Source organism: Pseudophryne corroboree, chromosome 4 (genome assembly GCF_028390025.1).
Source record: "Pseudophryne corroboree isolate aPseCor3 chromosome 4, aPseCor3.hap2, whole genome shotgun sequence".
Classification (NCBI taxonomy): Eukaryota; Metazoa; Chordata; class Amphibia; order Anura; family Myobatrachidae; genus Pseudophryne; species Pseudophryne corroboree.
The window spans coordinates 634040668-634047709 of NC_086447.1; the positions used below are offsets into that span (position 1 = coordinate 634040668).

A 7042-nucleotide genomic window follows, 5' to 3' on the forward strand; every position below is an offset into this window, starting at 1 on the left:
CTTATGACTGTACTGATTGCATTGAATAAAATCCACATCTAGCATAACCAATAAATGTCGCAAAGCGCTCCAGTGGCGTAGTTGGTCAGCACGCGGTACTTATAAGACAGTATCTGTTGAGCAATGCCGAGGTTGTGAGTGCAAGCCTCACCTGAAGCATCTTTGTATACTGTTTTTTTTCCTTTTCTTATGTCATTAGTCATTGATTATAAACTTGTAGCCTTAATATTTAATATGATATTACAAAGGATGGAAGAAAGAAAACACACAAACATGATTGTGCATTTAAGTTGTCAGCACACATCTGCTTTGGTTCAAATTCACTGCATATCTTCCTTCAGTCAGCCAACAAAACAGCAATGGAAAACAATAACATACTGTTGGTAAAGCAGTTGCATCAAATTGATTTTCTGCAATATAGCATGATAATCCATACTGACAGCTCTGGATAGTACCAGCACATTTCTTGCTGGACTTGGTAATGCAAAGAACACAGTAAACAGCTTCAATTTTTTTTCAAAAATAAATAATTGACTATTAAAACCCTATCAGTCTTAAATAAGGACATCAGTAAGCACCACTGGCATAATGGATAAGGCACTGTTCTCCTAAGCCAGTGGTTGTGGGTTTAAGTCCCGTCTAAGTTGGAAGTCATTACAGCAAGTGTTTCATCACTAGAGTTTATATTTTATCCTTGCTTCAACTGTAAAACAGTCTTGCAGTGTTTAGCTTGTAAAAAATGACCACAGAAGCTAAAATATGACATTAATTATGATAACATTGTTGTTGTTGTTGTTTTTTAAACCTTTTCTATCACAGTGGACAGCTTATTCAAGTGCCATCTGGCATGCATGTTCCTTTGTTGCTCATCATTCATCACCAAAAATGATTTTCTTTTTCAATTCTTATGACTGTACTGATTGTATTGAATAAAATCCACATCTAGCATAACCAATTAATGCTGCAAAGTGCTCCAGTGGCGCAATTGGTCAGCGCGTGGTACTCATAATACAGTATCTGTTGAGCAATGCCGAGGTTTTGAGGTCAAGCCTCTCCTGGAGCAGCTTTGTATAATGTTTTTTTTTCCTTTTTTTATGTCATTACTCATTGATTATAAACTGCTACCTTAATATTTAATATGATATTACAAAGGATGGAAGAAAGAAAGAAAAAACACAAACATGATTGTGCATTTAAGTTGTCAGCACACATCTGCTTTGGTTCAAATGCACTGCATATCTTCCTTTAGTCAGCCAACAAAACAGCAATGGAAAAGATTAACATACTGTTGGTACAGCAGTTGCATCAAATTGATTTACTGCAATATAGCATGATAATCCATACTGACAGCTCTGGATAGTACCAGCACATTTCTAGCTGGACTTGGTAATGCAAAGAACACAGTAAACAGCTTCACTTTTTCCTCAAAAATAAATAATTGACTATTAAAAACCTAACAGTCTTAAATAAGAACATCAGTAAGCACCACTGGCATAATGGATAAGTCACTGCCCTCCTTAGACAGGGGGTCCAAGTTCCATATGGGGTGGAAGTCATTACAGCAAGTGTCTCATCACTAGAATTGATGTTGTATCCTTGCTTCGACTGTAAAACAGTCTTGCAGTGTTTAGCTTGCAAAAAATGACCACAGAAGCTAAAATATGACATTTATTATGATAACATTGTTGTTGTTGTTTTTTTTAAACATTTTCTATCACTGTGGACATCTTATTTAAGTACCATCTGGCATGCATGTTCCTTTGTTGCTCATCATTCATCACCAAAAATTATTTTCTTTTTCAATTCTTATGACTGTACTGATTGCATTGAATAAAATCCACATCTAGCATAACCAATCAATGTCGCAAAGCGCTCCAGTGGCGCAGTTGGTCAGCACGCGGTACTTATAAGACAGTATCTGTTGAGCAATGCCGAGGTTGTGAGTGCAAGCCTCACCTGGAGCATCTTTGTATACTGTTTTTTTTCCTTTTCTTATGTCATTAGTCATTGATTATAAACTTGTAGCCTTAATATTTAATATGATATTACAAAGGATGGAAGAAAGAAAGAAAACACACAAACATGATTGTGCATTTAAGTTGTCAGCACACATCTGCTTTGGTTCAAATGCACTGCATATCTTCCTTCAGTCAGCCAACAAAACATCAATGGAAAAGAATAACATACTGTTGGTAAAGCAGTTGCATCAAATTGATTTTCTGCAATATAGCATGATAATCCATACTGACAGCTCTGGATAGTACCAGCACATTTCTTGCTGGACTTGGTAATGCAAAGAACACAGTAAACAGCTTCAATTTTTTTTCAAAAATAAATAATTGACCATTAAAACCCTATCAGTCTTAAATAAGGACATCAGTAAGCACCACTGGTATAATGGATAAGGCACTGTTCTCCTATGCCAGTGGTTGTGGGTTTAAGTCCCGTCTGAGTTGGAAGTCATTACAGCAAGTGTCTCATCACTAGAGTTTATATTTTATCCTTGCTTCAACTGTAAAACAGTCTTGCAGTGTTTAGCTTGTAAGAAATGACCACAGAAGCTAAAATATGACATTAATTATGATAACATTGTTGTTGTTGTTGTTTTTTAAACCTTTTCTATCACAGTGGACAGCTTATTCAAGTGCCATCTGGCATGCATGTTCCTTTGTTGCTCATCATTCATCACCAAAAATGATTTTCTTTTTCAATTCTTATGACTGTACTGATTGTATTGAATAAAATCCACATCTAGCATAACCAATTAATGCTGCAAAGTGCTCCAGTGGCGCAATTGGTCAGTGCGTGGTACTTATAATACAGTATCTGTTGAGCAATACCGAGGTTGTGAGTTCAAGCCTCTCCTGGAGCAGCTTTGTATAATGTTTTTTTTTCCTTTTTTTATGTCATTAGTAGTCATTGATTATAAACTGCTACCTTAATATTTAATATGATATTACAAAGGATGGAAGAAAGAAAGAAAAAACACAAACATGATTGTGCATTTAAGTTGTCAGCACACATCTGCTTTGGTTCAAATGCACTGCATATCTTCCTTCAGTCAGCCAACAAAACAGAAATGGAAAAGATTAACATACTGTTGGTAAAGCAGTTGCATCAAATTGATTTTCTGCAATATAGCATGATAATCCATACTGACAGCTCTGGATAGTACCAGCACATTTCTTGCTGGACTTGGTAATGCAAAGAACACAGTAAACAGCTTCACTTTTTCCTCAAAAATAAATAATTGACTATTAAAAACCTAACAGTCTTAAATAAGAACATCAGTAAGCACCACTGGCATAATGGATAAGTCACTGCCCTCCTAAGACAGGGGGTCCAAGTTCCATATGGGGTAGAAGTCATTACAGCAAGTGTCTCATCACTAGAATTTATATTTTATCCTTGCTTCGACTGTAAAACAGTCTTGCAGTGTTTAGCTTGCAAAAAATGACCACAGAAGCTAAAATATGACATTTATTATGATAACATTGTTGTTGTTGTTTTTTTTAAACATTTTCTATCACCGTGGACATCTTATTTAAGTACCATCTGGCATGCATGTTCCTTTGTTGCTCATCATTCATCACCAAAAATGATTTTCTTTTTCAATTCTTATGACTGTACTGATTGCATTGAATAAAATCCACATCTAGCATAACCAAACAATGTCGCAAAGCGCTCCAGTGGCGCAGTTGGTCAGCACGCGGTACTTATAAGACAGTGTCTGTTGAGCAATACCGAGGTTGTGAGTTCAAGCCTCACCTGGAGTATCTTTGTATACTGTTTTTTTTTCCTTTTCTTATGTCATTAGTCATTGATTATAAACTTGTAGCCTTAATATTTAATATGATATTACAAAGGATGGAAGAAAGAAAGAAAACACACAAACATGATTGTGCATTTAAGTTGTCAGCACACATCTGCTTTGGTTCAAATGCACTGCATATCTTCCTTCAGTCAGCCAACAAAACAGCAATGGAAAAGAATAACATACTGTTGGTAAAGCAGTTGCATCAAATTGATTTTCTGCAATATAGCATGATAATCCATACTGACAGCTCTGGATAGTACCAGCACATTTCTTGCTGGACTTGGTAATGCAAAGAACACAGTAAACAGCTTCAATTTTTTTTCAAAAATAAATAACTGACTATTAAAACCCTATCAGTCTTAAATAAGGACATCAGTAAGCACCACTGGCATAATGGATAAGGCACTGTTCTCCTAAGCCAGTGGTTGTGGGTTTAAGTCCCGTCTGAGTTGGAAGTCATTACAGCAAGTGTCTCATCACTAGAGTTTATATTTTATCCTTGCTTCAACTGTAAAACAGTCTTGCAGTGTTTAGCTTGTAAAAAATGACCACAGAAGCTAAAATATGACATTAATTATGATAACATTGTTGTTGTTGTTTTTTAAACCTTTTCTATCACAGTGGACAGCTTATTCAAGTGCCATCTGGCATGCATGTTCCTTTGTTGCTCATCATTCATCACCAAAAATGATTTTCTTTTTCAATTCTTATGACTGTACTGATTGTATTGAATAAAATCCACATCTAGCATAACCAATTAATGCTGCAAAGTGCTCCAGTGGCGCAATTGGTCAGCGCGTGGTATTTATAATACAGTATCTGTTGAGCAATGCCGAGGTTGTGAGTTCAAGCCTCACCTGGAGCAGCTTTGTATAATGTTTTTTTTTTCCTTTTTTTATGTCATTAGTCATCGATTATAAACTGCTACCTTAATATTTAATATGATATTTCAAAGGATGGAAGAAAGAAAGAAAAAACACAAACATGATTGTGCATTTAAGTTGTCAGCACACATCTGCTTTGGTTCAAATGCACTGCATATCTTCCTTCAGTCAGCCAACAAAACAGCAATGGAAAAGATTAACATACTGTTGGTAAAGCAGTTGCATCAAATTGATTTTCTGCAATATAGCATGATAATCCATACTGACAGCTCTGGATAGTACCAGCACATTTCTTGCTGGACTTGGTAATGCAAAGAACACAGTAAACAGCTTCACTTTTTTTCAAAAATAAATAATTGACTATTAAAAACCTATCAGTCTTAAATAAGGACATCAGTAAGCACCACTGGCATAATGGATAAGGCACTGTTCTCCTAAGCCAGTGGTTGTGGGTTTAAGTCCCGTCTGAGTTGGAAGTCATTACAGCAAGTGTCTCATCACTAGAGTTGATATTTTATCCTTGCTTCAACTGTAAAACAGTCTTGCAGTGTTTAGCTTGTAAAAAATGACCACAGAAGCTAAAATATGACATTAATTATGATAACATTGTTGTTGTTGTTTTTTAAACCTTTTCTATCACAGTGGACAGCTTATTCAAGAGCCATCTGGCATGCATGCTCCTTTGTTGCTCATCATTCATCACCAAAAATGATTTTCTTTTTCAATTCTTATGACTGTACTGATTGTATTGAATAAAATCCACATCTAGCATAACCAATTAATGCTGCAAAGTGCTCCAGTGGCGCAATTGGTCAGCGCGTGGTACTTATAATACAGTATCTGTTGAGCAATGCCGAGGTTGTGAGTTCAAGCCTCTCCTGGAGCAGCTTTGTGTAATGTTTTTTTTTCCTTTTTTTATGTCATTAGTCATTGATTTTAAACTGCTACCTTAATATTTAATATGATATTACAAAGGATGGAAGAAAGAAAGAAAAAACACAAACATGATTGTGCATTTAAGTTGTCAGCACACATCTGCTTTGGTTCAAATGCACTGCATATCTTCCTTCAGTCAGCCAACAAAACAGCAATGGAAAAGATTAACATACTGTTGGTAAAGCAGTTGCATTAGATTGATTTTCTGCAATATAGCATGATAATCCATACTGACAGCTCTGGTTAGTACCAGCACATTTCTTGCTGGACTTGGTAATGCAAAGAACACAGTAAACAGCTTCACTTTTTTTCAAAAATAAATAATTGACTATTAAAAACCTATCAGACTTAAATAAGTACATCAGTAAGCACCACTGGCATAATGGATAAGGCACTGTTCTCCTAAGCCAGTGGTTGTGGGTTTAAGTCCCGTCTGAGTTGGAAGTCATTACAGCAAGTGTCTCATCACTAGAGTTGATATTTTATCCTTGCTTCAACTGTAAAACAGTCTTGCAGTGTTTAGCTTGTAAAAAATGACCACAGAAGCTAAAATATGACATTAATTATGATAACATTGTTGTTGTTGTTTTTTAAACCTTTTCTATCACAGTGGACAGCTTATTCAAGTGCCATCTGGCATGCATGTTCCTTTGTTGCTCATCATTCATCACCAAAAATGATTTTCTTTTTCAATTCTTATGACTGTACTGATTGTATTGAATAAAATCCACATCTAGCAGAACCAATTAATGCTGCAAAGTGCTCCAGTGGCGCAATTGGTCAGCACGTGGTACTTATAATACAGTATCTGTTGAGCAATGCTGAGGTTGTGAGTTCAAGCCTCTCCTGGAGCAGCTTTGTATAATGTTTTTTTTCCTTTTTTTATGTCATTAGTCATTGATTATAAACTGCTACCTTAATATTTAATATGATATTACAAAGGATGGAAGAAAGAAAGAAAAAACACAAACATGATTGTGCATTTAAGTTGTCAGCACACATCTGCTTTGGTTCAAATGCACTGCATATCTTCCTTCAGTCAGCCAACAAAACAGAAATGGAAAAGATTAACATACTGTTGGTAAAGCAGTTGCATCAAATTGATTTTCTGCAATATAGCATGATAATCCACACTGACAGCTCTAGATAGTACCAGCACATTTCTTGCTGGACTTGGTAATGCAAAGAACACAGTAAACAGCTTCACTTTTTTTCAAAAATAAATAATTGACTATTAAAAACCTATCAGTCTTAAATAAGGACATCAGTAAGCACCACTGGCATAATGGATAAGGCACTGTTCTCCTAAGCCAGTGGTTGTGGGTTTAAGTCCCGTCTGAGTTGGAAGTCATTACAGCAAGTGTCTCATCACTAGAGTTGATATTTTATCCTTGCTTCAACTGTA

The 7042-nt window shown here is 35.8% G+C and overlaps 2 non-coding genes across 2 annotated transcripts; both read left to right on the plus strand.

Moving 5' to 3' along the window:
- The first annotated feature begins 4589 nt into the window (after positions 1-4589).
- Positions 4590-4682, plus strand: TRNAI-UAU (transfer RNA isoleucine (anticodon UAU)). Its single transcript is given in 2 exon segments — positions 4590-4627; positions 4647-4682. It is a non-coding gene; the product is annotated as a tRNA-Ile (tRNA).
- Positions 4683-5494: 812 nt separating this feature from the next.
- Positions 5495-5587, plus strand: TRNAI-UAU (transfer RNA isoleucine (anticodon UAU)). Its single transcript is given in 2 exon segments — positions 5495-5532; positions 5552-5587. It is a non-coding gene; the product is annotated as a tRNA-Ile (tRNA).
- The last annotated feature ends 1455 nt before the right edge of the window (positions 5588-7042 follow it).